Source organism: Nothoprocta perdicaria, unplaced genomic scaffold, assembly GCF_003342845.1.
Source record: "Nothoprocta perdicaria isolate Ctin4 unplaced genomic scaffold, notPer1 scaffold_3, whole genome shotgun sequence".
NCBI classification, from domain to species: domain Eukaryota; kingdom Metazoa; phylum Chordata; class Aves; order Tinamiformes; family Tinamidae; genus Nothoprocta; species Nothoprocta perdicaria.
Window position 1 is genome coordinate 4,466,903 of NW_020455532.1, and position 13,088 is coordinate 4,479,990.

Consider the following 13,088-nt stretch of genomic DNA (forward strand, 5'->3'; position numbering starts at 1 on the left):
TGCTGCTGGTAGACAGGGATGGGTAGAAATTGGTTGGAGTTTTGCTTTTCGGAAACTTCCTTGCTGATAGCCCCTTTATAGTTTATTCCCACCTGGTTTCCATGTGAGGAAAGGGAGATTTAAAGTATTTGGTTACAAATCTGCGATTTCTGTGCGAGTGCCGCTGCGATGTCGGTGTCATTCATCTCCCCCCGGCTGCGTGGGGAAAGGAAATTGATGCCCGGGGAACCTCGGCTCGTCGCAGCACCAGCTAGTAAGGCAGTGGCTGGAAGTCTTGAATTATTTCAACAAGAAAAGGCTTCTTTGGGGATGCTCAGAAATAAATCAGTGCTGCAGACTCCAAGGGGCTCTGCAGACCCGGCTCCTGCGAGGCTGCAGTGGCTAAAGAAAGTGCAGGTTTGCTTGCTACCGCCTAGCCGTGTCGGCGGCTTTAACAAAACCGGTTATTTTGTGCCATTTGCTGCATTCAGTCTCCCGGCACAGAAATTCTGATTTATCACCCGTGCTTTTGCAAAGGGGAGCAGCCTAGCGGACTGAGCAGAAACCCAAATAGCTGCTCGGTATTAACCGGTTAAGCGGGGCAGAGCTGTCGCCTCGCTGCGCGTGGCGAAGGGCAGACCTCACGGGGAAGCCGGAGCCGGGCAGTAAAGCCTCCTCTTCCCAAACAAAGGCAAGGGGACGAGGGGAAAATTTCTTAAACTCAGCAAAATGCCTTAAAAATTGGAAATGCCTCTAGGATTACTCAGACACCCACAAGAAACAGTGAGGGGAAAGTGGAGCAGACATCTGATTTCTTTTTTCTTTTTTCTTTCTTTTTTTTTTTTTAAATTTTTTTTTTTTTAAAATAGGTTGTGTGAGCAAAGCCATCCGAGGGCCCCGGTTATTTACAGCTTAGTCTCTGCACCACACGGTCGCTCGTCTGCTGTCTTAAAGGCAAGTTTCACATCTATTGCAAACTTTATCTTGTGGTGGCACTTTGATTCAGGCTGCTGCTGTGAGCTCACTTTGCCTTCATATATTTTGAAATAACTGGGCTGTTTTGAATGCAACTCTCTGCCACCAGTTAGTCCCTCTTGCTGCTGCACTTCTGTGCTCAATTACCCTGTTCCTACTTGGGTTGTAGCAATCTGTAAGATTGGAACAGCAAGTCAAAATGTATTTATAAAAAGGTTTGTTTTGCTCTCAGTGAACATTTCTGATATTGACTTAAACTTGGAGAACTGAAGTCCCGCTATGCAAATAAATGATTATTCCCCACTTCTGTGGCTCAAACAATTCAAAAAATTGCTCAATAGTAAACACAGTTTTATTTGAGAAGTTACTGTTTTTCCACTCTTTCAAAACCAAAAGTACCACTTTTATGAAACTGGAYGCTTTTGTAAGTAAAACATGCTAAGCTTATATTGGCTGCATCCAAATTTTCCTTTATTTTTTTCCCCTGTAAATTTATTTTTTAAATTTATAAACCAGCCTGGTCTGCCTGAAACATATTTTTTATTAGATAAAGTGCTACATTGATATCTCAGCAACACAGAGTTAGGAGTCAGCCTTAAATAGCTTTAAATATTAGCGTTAGCCTTAAATAWTGCAGCAAAATAGAAAAAGATAAGTTTTCCCTTTTCTTGCACTTAACTATGGGCAAATGTTAGGCATCCAACCCATCTCCCATTGCAGTCTCTAGCCAGTTTGGGCACAGATTTGTCTTATTTGCTGAGAGCAGTGTTAAATCCTCTGCACTTGTTGCAAAGGTGCATTTTTTTATAGAACAAGCTCACATTGCAAGCACAGACTGTGCAGGTCTTCAGACTTTTTTGTTTTCTCTTTAAATGACTTCAGCCTCCTTACTATCTCTGCACTTGAATATTTAAGTTGTTGTTAGAAAGAAGGTGTATCCSCTTGTTACATAAGATATAATTTTGCTTGGCAGCTGTCGCTCCTGTTCACTACAATGGCTGTAATTTGGGGAAGAGAAATGCCTGGGCAGCGAACTGATTCTTCTGTAAAATATTTGAAATGCAGTTTTGCTTTTTTTGCAAAAGTTCTGGACCAGATGAGTTTGGAAATGCCACTCCTGCCCCCCCTGCAAGCTTGGGCTGGGGGTAGGGACAAACGCTTGGCTTTGCATTGAAAAATCAGTGTGCTGCCAAAAACAAGATGTGTTAATGCCAGAATTGAACTTTCTCCTTCTCAAAGACCCTGGGGCTTCCCCTTCCTGCAGATCCCCCACCACAAATGAAGGTTATTCAATCGTTACAACAATTTGACTGTATCTGGGGTGGAACGTGGCYGTTGCACATGGAAGCCCTGCCTTGCATCCCGCTTCAGGATGGGAAGTGGGAAAAGAAGRTGGTTTTGAACTTGAGCTTGGTGGAGGGGGCGGATGGCAGGTAATGATCCTGTCCCCCTCCCCTGGGATGAACAGGGCCTTGGGGAAAGCACTGTAGGCCATGAAGCTACCTAGACATATTTAGTTCTACATTTCTACTGTTTAATTCATCTCTTCTCAGTTTTTCTTTGGTACATAGAAGCTGTATTTGCGCGTAAGCTCCRTAGTCTGTGCTTGTTGATGGGCTCTTTACCCCCAGCACCATCCACTGCCAGGTGCCTCTCCTGCTGTCAGCATGGCCTCAGCTATAGAGGGGACTCTTTTCCTTAATAACTCTATTGTAACATCAAAAAAGTGGCTTAATTGATGATTAAGCACATATGATTAAGCATGTGAAGTCATTTAGGAGAAGTCAGTAAGGCATTTGCATAGTACTTAGTATTAGTTATAACCTATAAATGTCTTTTATTATCATRGTGAAGGAGAAAACTCCACTGAAAGGATCCATAGCTGCGAAGTTAATGCTTGGATATGACCTTTGTAACTAAAGGCACAATTAAAATATTATTTTGCTTTCTCAAAAAAAGTATAAAAGCAAAATTCTGTGTTCACTGACTTTACTGCTGTATTTCAAGGGCCTGTGACTTCAGCTTGCTACTTTTTTTAAGACWTTGTTTTCTGCTTTTGCTTTTACAATTACTTCACAAAAGAAGAATCAGTATTTCACTTTTTAAATAAACTGTGGTAGCTTCTATGTAGTTAATGTTCCAAATTAAATATTTAAAGAARGGAAAATATTATCTAACTTTTTATAGACACCATTGTAGGCACRCTTATTTTTTTGTTTTGTTCCTAAAAGGAAATAACTCCTCCTTCTAAATGTTATTTTAAATATAAATTTTCAAAGTAAAGTTAGTGTTCAATTGCTTTATGGCAGTGTCTCCCTGAATAAGTTCAGAAAAGTCATCCTATATTAACCCAGTTGTGGGTTTTTTGTGTGGTGAACTTATAGAGGTAGTAAAATTAAGCCATTTTAAAATGMAATGGTTCAATGATTTATTGCAGCAGAGTAGGGAAATGCCTCTAGAGATTTTAATATCTTCCACCTGGTATGAAATGAAAGGAAAATACTCTTTAACTGGTGACTAATTTGTCACCAGTCCCCAAAGGTGCCCCCATTACAATGCAAGGATGTCAGCGTGAAGAGAAACGCGCGGTGCGCAACCTGCRCCGCTTCCCGCGCCTGGGGCGAGGAGAAAAATAAAGCCCTGGAAAGCAGCCGAAGGAGYGGGAAGGAGGGCGCTGGAGCCAGCCAAGGTGCTGGAGCCATCTCGGTGGGGATGACCTACCGCCTCCTGGTAGCTTTTTGGGGGGAGCTATCACATGTTTTGGGGGGGTTTCTTTTGTTCTTTTATAGTCTCTACTTTCTAATGTCTTTCATCCTTGACCGCAGTGTTGGATGAACTGGATCCAAGGTTTAGTTCCAATGAAAATGCTGCCAGGGATATTTATGTCTATTGACAGCTCCGGCCTGCCAATGAAAGTCAGGCCTTGGTCCTATCAGGTCACTTTTCCCAGTAGAGAGCTATACCAAAGTCCAAGCACCTGCCTATTTAGTGTCACCACTGAGGCCTTTGTTAGGATAACAAAAGCTTGGTCAGGTTCCTGCCCTTCCAGCCTTGCAGCTTTATGGGAAGCTCAGTTTGAGAAGGGGGAGCTCCAACCGCTGAAAGCACGTGGAGCGTGGCAGGAGGACTTAACCCATCTTCCTTAGCAAATTCCTTCAGTGCTCTTGCCCATGAGTAGTCACAGTGCAGCATTTCGGTGAATATTGGCCAGCAGGAAGGTTAGATTTGGGAATAAGAAGCGAATGTTGCCCCCAAGAGAGTCCCTGTTGGAAGCATGTGCACGATACCTTTGTAGTGAAAGTCCCTGTGCTATGGAGGGAAGTCCGCTATGGAGGGAAGTCCTGGTGGGTCCTGCAGCTCCCAGCCAAGTTAATATACTTTTTTTTTTCTCACCAGAAACAATAGTTTGAATCTCATGTGTTTTATGGTTATTTGGAGTAAAAGAAGACTTTCCATTCTGTCAAAAGCAAGTCATCAAAAGGGGAATGATTATTTCTGTCATTCTTCTTGTAGTTTTAACATATTCTTTGGTTACAGCAGTAAGGAAAAAGACATGGAGGAATAAGAAAAWTTTTTTTTGCATGATAAAATCAGCATTTTATCAACATAACAGACTGATCGGGAAAGAGAGCACATCTTGTTTTGGGGAATAGCTGTTGGTTTTAGAGCATTTCAGAACAGGAAGGGAAAGGGAAGGGTGGTGCAGAATGTCTTGCTTTTTCTGTGTCCAAAGTGAAATAAGAGAGAAGTCTGAYAATAAGGAGCAGTCCCTGGTCTCTGAAACATAAAATTAGACCCACCTTTTCAGAGTCTGAGGTGATGCCGAAATGCTGTTCCAGCATTTTGTGGGCACAAATGATCGTGCGCGGAAAGCTGAGCTCATGGCTAACTGATGTCTAAGGGCTGATTTTTTTTCAAAATAATCTGATGTCATTTGTACTGTAATATGCTGGCTGTTGAAATGTGTTGTGTTCTTTTACATGGCTGTCTGAATGGGATTTGCATTTTTCCTGGTGCAGGATATGAGTTTCTTATATCTGTTTGAGAGGGTTTTTTTGTTGTGTTTAGCTTGTTTGGGGTTTTTTTTTTTTGTTTTTAGTTGCTTGTAACTTTGTAGCTGCTCAAAAATCGTAAASGGTACTGGATCTGTCCTCCTTGTTTCTCGAAAGACACAGTCTTTTGATCTGTTTGGGGAGGTTTGCCTCCTTAGAAAGAGCTGAGATGGTCTTTTTAGAAGAATTACGTGGAGGATGAACCTGTTAGGCCAGCCTCTACCTAAGTAAGAAGATTTTTGTTCAGTGGCCACTTTTTTTTTTTCTTTTGCATTTTCAAATAAATCAGTATTTTATGCTCTGTAGCTGTTAAGTTGTGGGARCTGCAGAATCTAACTCATCACATGAGTAACCTGTAGCCAGCTGCTCAGCTCAGTGTTACCGGTGAGCAGAATCCCACTGGTTTTCTAATGCTCTTCCATTTTCTAATCATCTACTAGGGCATTTTGGTCCAGAGTTTGACTCTAGCAGTTATACCCCGTGGATCAGCCCATTGTGCACCGAGCTGGAGTAGACGTCAAGTTCAAGTTGAAAGCCTGCATGTGAGCACAGTTAATGCGTTAGGAGGGTAGGCATAGTCCTTAAAGCCATGTTATTTTAATCTGCTTGTCAGTTAATATTAAAATAGTAGAAGTGGTGCCAACCTCAACTGTATTGGAGTATTTAATTGTAATCCTGTGTTTACTGGAAAGGGAAGTAAAATCGCTTAAGTGGAGCAGTGATTTGGGCAGGCTCTTCTGGCACTGGAAGTACAGCCAACCTGGGAGCAATAGGACCTTTCTGCAAGCAGSTATTTTGGTGGGCTGAGTGCACGGTCTCAAGGCTGGGTTAAGCTGATGGAGATGATTGTCACCTGCTGAAATGGCCTCTTGCCCTGTCTGCATGGTCACCTCTCCTGTGGTGTGAGTGCAACTGGACAAATGGGATCAACTCACTGGTCCAGCTGAGAAGGAGGAAAAAAAGTCAATGTGGTGGCCTGAGAAGGGCCTGGTGTGGTTGCAGGAGATTGGTGTGATTGCGGGAGCTTGTAACGAGGGTAGGGAGGGAGATCTGTGATTTTTAGTCATTTAAATCCAATTATRTCCTGAGACTAATAATGCATTTATGCTACTGCCATTGATAACTGAACTTCCTGCAAAAATTAGGGGAAGAAGTCACCAGTTTGCTTGGTTATTGAGGATTAATGAACCTGATGTTTTGGTTTAGATACTCTTTCAGTTCTAGTTCTCTTTTATTTGATGCATTTAATATATAAAATCCCACCCCTTGCCTGGCTTGGATTTCTTATCTTCCAATAGCACGTGCTAAGTCTTGTCCTGTTCCTTTACCTGCTTCCCAAGGGCACTTTCTGGGAGATATTTCTGGAATGTGCTTCCTAAGCACCCCCCAGGTGAGGCTCTGAGCGTGATTGAAGGTTACTGCTGCTTTATTTTCAGCCAGCCAAAGAAGCAGGAGGAAAGAGGTGTTCATGTACTCAGTGATAAGAGATGAGATGTGATGAGATGCCCAGGATGTTGGAAATCAGGATAAGTTCCTTCCTCTGCCTGAGGAAACTCCAAAGTAGTGGAATTAGACGTCTGTGATACACAGGGCAAATGGTAATAACTGTTGAAGGATTATTATCATTTCATTGTGTTTTTAAGAGGTTTCTGCCTCTTCAGTTGTGCCAAGGTTTTTGTGATCTCATTGACAGGGGTGCAGAACTGGGTGGAATAGCTATTCTGCTCATCAAAACTGAGTCCTTTACTGACTCTGCATAGGCAAAATACAACTCCAGTAATCGGTGCTTTGGCTGCTTAAACACCTCCGTGAATGAGCTAGAACAATCTCATTTATTCGGTTGCAATCTGTACAGCTTGGAAACTATATTTTAAAGTACCAGCAGCTCTCTCTTCAAGTGGGGTTGCTAGGATTGATTGACTAGCTATTTTAATTACTGAATGTAGGTTCCATATCTACAAGAAAAACTTAGCTCTGACAAAAGTATATTATATCTTGGCTCTTAGCAAGAGCCAGCTCAACTTTAATTTCACAGCCTGCTGCCAACAGCTGCCTTACTAAGACAGAGTACTCATAATAAATGAAATTTTAAGGAAAAAGAGAAAAATGAAAACTTTGTTCCAGCTGGATTGAAAAGGCAGTTGGAGCATTTTTGTCCTGCATATAAAGCTGCCGTCCCGATAAACATTTCAAATTACTTTTTCGTTTTTAATAATCAGGATCAGACYTTTTCTTAAGATTGAGGCAAACACAAGATATTAGAGAAGCAATTTCATTCAGAGTCCATTAGGTATTGAACCTTGTCCAAAGTTACGCATTTGAAGTGTTTTAGGAGAAACTCACCTTTGAGTTTCAGACTTTTGATGACCTGYTTGGATGAAAACCTTGAAACAAACAGGCTGTTATAGCAGTTCTTGGTACCTCCTGGATATTTCTTAAATATCACATGGTCTCTGCACATGGGAGAGGTTAAAAAATAAATCCTATTTAAAAGAAGAGGCTGGACCTTAGCAACCTCAACTTTTACTGATTTTTTTTTTTTTTTTTTTTTAGATGTTCTTCAATCCCAGCCTAGACCAACATAATGAAAAAAGGGCAATTGGTCTGATAGACTCATCCAGGCCTGTGGTTTTATCAGAGAGTGGGAAATAGTTTGGGGAAAAATAAACTAAAACACGAGAAGTCCCTGCCACCAGTTGCAGAACATCCTCTTCTGGCTCTTTTTCTTTAGGATGTTTATGCTGCTCAAGTATCTTGTCAACTCGAGCTGCGTTTTATTTGTTTACTGCTGTCTATGGTCTATAAAGCAGAACTTGGTGCCGGTAATTGAAGTGACACACATGTGTCTGCCAGCAAGACGCAGAAAGTGTTTGGGGGCAGGGTCAGAAGGAAAGTTTGGGTTTCTGTATGTTCAAGAAAAGCAGGGGATGTTTCTTGCTGAGAATCTGGCAATGGGAAGATGCTAAAACACGTACTGCAGAAATAGCACTACCTTGTTTCTTTTATAGATGGGAAAGCTAAAGTTAATGTACATGTGTGTTCATATATAGAGAATGTATATTAGAAAAAGTAGAAATGAAAACAAGAAGGAGCATTCTCATTCTTCAAAAAAAAAAAAAAAACCTATCCCAAACTATTTTCCCCCACATCCAACATGCAGTGCAGGCCTTTTCTGACATTTGATCTATACTGTCCATAGCTCTTTTATATACACAGAGGAATTTGCTGCTTTGTAATCACGCTGCTGAAGAAAAACGTTGTCCTTATATTCACCAGGGATGACTGTAATAAATTAGAATGGTTTCCCATTAGCTTTAGCTACTTAGCCGAACTGCTTAAAATTACTTTGGACTTTGCCCTTGTCTGACCTCCTCACCCCTGCTCAAGCATTTGTGCTTCCAGGAGCGCCGCGGCGCTGCTCCTCCAGACTTGCCCTGGCGAAYGGAGTTACAAATCATCTGGGGCTGCAAGCAGAGCACATTTGGAGTTGAAAGAAACGTTTAGTAGTTCCTGAAAGCCTAATGCACTGCCCAGCTTGTGTGAGTGTTCAGAGCTGGTCGCAGCTTAATTGCGTGCATGTCTTTCAGTAAGACTGTGTGCGTGCAAATGGAGATAGGGTGTTTGGGGTCTTTTTCTTGCTTTTGTGAGGTCCCTGTGGCAATAATGGCTTTGCTGTCCCATGGACAAAACTGTGGAGTTGCAACAACCAAAACTGAGCTTGTGTGAAAACAGAAGTGTKTTTAAAAGAGTATATGCAAAATTATTTCTTCTCCCGGCTATTAAATTAGGCTAGAATTATTAATAATAAATTAGTAAACTAGCATTATGCTGATTTACCAAAAAAAATAACCCTGCAGGTTTAGGGTGCCTATTCTGTCAAATGGTCATCTCTTATTTTATAAGTGCTATTAATGCTACACGCGCGCATATCAAAATCAGTTGCGCTTAAGCAAAGCAAAAGTAATTGTACTTTTAAACAACCATGGTAGTCGCTAGACAGAATAAATGCTGCTTAACTAAAAACAACGCAGAGTTATGATATGAAAGAGCTAGATCTCACACTGAATTCCCTAATCGTGTGCTGCCTTCTCTTTGGTTTCTTCTTCTGAATTTGGTTCTTGCACACGCAGCCTTCTGGAGAGGGCAACTCAGAGGTGATTTGAGGTGGTCTCGGTGCACCCTGATAGTGCAGAGAATTGCATGACACTGTTGGGGGCGCTTCTTGGAAAAATTTCAGTGAAATGAGTGTCCATGAAGAKTGGATGGAAGAAAAGTGATAGGATTGAGAAGCTCTCCTTAACTATATATACATACATACATATATATATAWAAATCACTTGTTTACTCGTAGAAGTCTGACCAGATTAACTTGTTTCTGTGCCAGGAAAACACGCAGCGCGGTCCCAGAGTGACGCTGTGGCGTCAAAGGTGGTGCAAACGTCTGGCTTTTTCCCACCAGCTAATCTTGGACATGAATGCCCAGGGAGATGTCGTGCTTGTTAATGCTTATAAAATAATGGCTTATTTTATAGACAATGAAACTGAACAAAGTTCCAGCTTTGCCTCAGCACTCCTGTTTTCAGCAACAACTAAGTAGGTTGGGGAGAGATGGGGGCTGCACTCTCCAAAACCCAGCACACTGGTGTGAAAGCAGCAAATGAAAATCCAGCTCAGAGCACTTTCAGCAAAGGTATATTATCAGAGCTTGGATTTCTAGGAATTAATTCCTAACACCAGTCCATAGGGCTCAGGAAAAGTTCCAAAATGTCTGATAAATCCCTGCTATTCATACACTTTTGAGAAATTCTTGCCAAGCAAGGTCGAACTAGTCAGAATAGGAGAAGCAGCCGTAGGACTTCGGCCAGTGGTGGTGAAGATCTTGCATGTTAAATATTGAGCTATCTGTGATTATTCCACCTGGGTAAAAATAACTCATAACTGCATAAATGTGAATAAACATGAGGAAACCACTGTCTGACTGCAAATGAAGAAAAATGTCTCCTGAAGGTCGCCGATCAGAGCCTGCAAGTCATGGCTGGGGGCAGCTTGGTGTCATGGGGGCTTTGGGGCTCAGGTAGCACGCGGGACTTGGGTACGTTGTGGGGTGCAGGGACTCCCTGCCTGAGAAATCTGCAAAGCTACAGGCGTTTGAGAGTGTTTTTGGAGTCCTTCTGACTGTATCTCGGGCCAGCAGGGTGCCAAGGGCAGCACAGCAAAGGGGGAGTGCGATGCTGCATTTTGCAACTGCTGGTAGCCGCTGGCATCCTGGGGGAAGCGCGAAGCTTGGCCGCGCTCCAAGGCAAACGCTGCCCTTCCTGCATGCGAAAGGAGGCGAACCTGCCCCTCTGTATCACAGGGCGGGGTGTGTGTGTGTAACCTGTGATTCATTACAGAAATGCTCACCACAGCCCTGAGCTTTTCCCTGGCTGGGGGCGATGGGGGGACCAGAACATTCTCAACATTTGCAAGAAATCTCCTGCAAACCACGAGCTTGCAGGAGCTTATCGCTGCTGAGAGAACCATCTCTGGCATTTCATAAATCATTGGCAGCACTAACGTGCTGCTCGCAGATTTGTATCATTAGCAAATCCATCATGTTCAGAGCACTCCCGCAGCATCGTTGGATGAGACCCTGCGCTGCCTGGCTGCCAAACAGCCTGCGGAGGTAGAGGAGGCTGGAGGGATGGGAGGTGGAGGAGAAGCCAGACCTTGGCTTTTGTATTGCCTCAGTGTTGCCCTTGATAGCAGCCTTTAAACGTGGTTAAACGAATGAATGGAAAGCTGCTCAGCAGCTTGACTTGTGCAGAGAGCAGAGATGGTTGAAGGCTGGATATATTTAATATAGACCATGAGAGGACTCCCCTTTTGGAATGAGAATTAAACCCAAACTTCTGCCCACCTGAGCAYTCCTGTCCCAAACCCCAGAGACTTTCTTGGCAACCCAGAGTCTAGGCCTGATGCAGAGTAATTTTGCCAGCCTTTCTACAATTTCATATCTACACACAGTTATTCTTCAGTTACTGTTAGATTCAGCTGGTGCTTGGGTAGCTGTTCTTCCCTTGACCTCTTGTAATTTCCTAATTACAGTTTTATTGGTGTTAGTATTTTTAGATGACTGTTTAATAGTTTGGGGAAATTCCCTCTGCCCTGTAAAACAGCCTGACAATTCATCTGAGCTCCAACCCCCTTATTCCAAACTGTATTTTACTCCCATATATGCAGTAGTTTAAAAAAAAAAAGGTACTCTCCTTTTTCTGGAGTTGCCCCAAGTGCTGCTCGCTTTGGGGTGGGGAGAGAGGAGCAGTTTGGGAGATGCTGTGTGTAAATATTCCTTGGTGCTGTGTGTGAATATTTTGCACCTTTGTTGATTTTTGTTTGTTCTTGCTGCCAGCAATGAGGATAAGCAGAGTGAGTGAATTGGTTGTACCTCTGTCATCCTCCAGCAACCAAAATGAGGTAATTATTATTTTTTTCTGTTGTTAGAAGCCATTCCCTAAAAGGAAAAGAGATAAATTGCAGCCAAGGTGATGCAAAGCCAGGAAGCCAAGAGGTTGCTGCTACTTTGAAGCCCTGTGTGGGTGAGAGAATTTTGCCCCCAAGCTAGGGATGTTGCAGATCAAATCGGAGCTTCCAGTTTAAGGCAGTCACCTTCCTGATGGCAGATATGAGCAACTCTGATCACCAGGAGCGAGGAGCTGCTGCTTGGACCACACGAATGGGCCGCTGTTGACTCRGCTGCTGTTTTGAAACCCTGCGCTCATGGTCAGCCCAATCTCCTGTGGTTCTGGTTGGCACTTGGTGGCCACTGCCAAGGGGGTAACATGATGGGAGGAACTGCTCTTCAGGTGGGCTTTAGGATGCTGGTTTTGCTAGTGAAGATGCTGATTTTGCTAGTGAAGATGCAAACATCTTCCAATAAGGTGTCATACTTTGTGGTTGTTTGAGACTGTCTGCAGATTTCAGACTTGTCAGTTATGTTTGCAGAATTTTAAGCCCCCAGAGAAAAAGTTGGGTCACAGTAATTGTAGCAGTTTGCCTGTCTGCTGCCTGCCCATGCTACCAGCAGCTTGGGTTTCCCATTAGGAGTGCATGYCCATACTGCAGGACACCTACATGGCTCTACTGAGGATCCAATCATGTAGCTTCAACCTGTKCATGCACATCTGTGCCTGCTCCTACGTCATCTATTAAGAACAAAATTTCCAAGGAAGCAGAGCTGAAAAGTACCAGAAAGAAGAATTTGAGACGTGTTCCAGTATGAACAAGTCCTTTTTAAGGAATGACCTGGTAGAACGTGCAACCGTGCACAGCGCATCTCCCGGCTAWGAGCTACCTGCTGGCTTTGCAGGCTTGCCCTGGTGTGATGGACTCCTTTCTTACACTTGTGTTGCTGTTGGTGTCCTCAGTTTTGATATATCCTTGTAAAACTCTCTTTTTCCTATGTAGGTAGGTGCTAGATTGAAGGGTTAGGTGCTAGATTGAACAGTTAGCTAATGGGCACCTTTATTTCAGTAACAAAGCTGTGGTCTCTTTCAGTGCTTTCCCACTCACTGTGCTGTGGGCTGTTTATGGCAGCAGTGGCAAAGCTTTCCCCGGGTCTGCCAAATTTATTTAAAAGATCCCTGTGGTTGGTGCCAGCCCAGGTACTCGGTGCCAAACTTGGCCAGGTGCTGGCAGTGCTGCATCGCTGGATATTGCAGCAGTTGCATTACATCATGGGCAAAGGAGGAAAAGGGATTTTAAAAATTCCAGTTATTCAAATGTACTAGTCACAGAGGGGGAAAAATAGGCTGGAAAAGAAACTCTTGCAGTTCAAATGTCAGTGTCCTTCTGTACTGTGGTAAGTGATTCAAGGCCTGTTTAATATCATAAAATGGCTTTTTTTTTTTTTTTTTTTTTTTTTTTGTAGCAGATGAGACTTTGGAAAGAAAAATAAGGGCTTTTGTTTGAATGGTTTTGGGCTGGGACATTTGTCATTTGGCTTTTTCACTTCCCTCACTGCCTTGTGGGGTTTCAGTAGCTGCATGGCAGGATCATGCAAAGGGCCAGCGCAGAGTTCCGCAACACCCTCTGGTCTTGCCT

General features: G+C 43.1%; 1 protein-coding gene across 3 annotated transcripts in view; it reads left to right on the top strand.

The window, feature by feature from the left end:
- Positions 1-882: 882 nt before the first annotated feature.
- The window catches only part of EYA2 (EYA transcriptional coactivator and phosphatase 2), a 58,707-nt gene continuing 46,501 nt past the window's right edge, over positions 883-13,088 (top strand). For all 3 annotated transcript variants that reach the window (XR_003249874.1, XM_026042198.1, XM_026042199.1), the window contains exon 1: positions 883-933. The gene's annotated coding sequence lies outside the window, so the exon portion shown is untranslated. The remainder of the gene's footprint in view (positions 934-13,088) is intronic.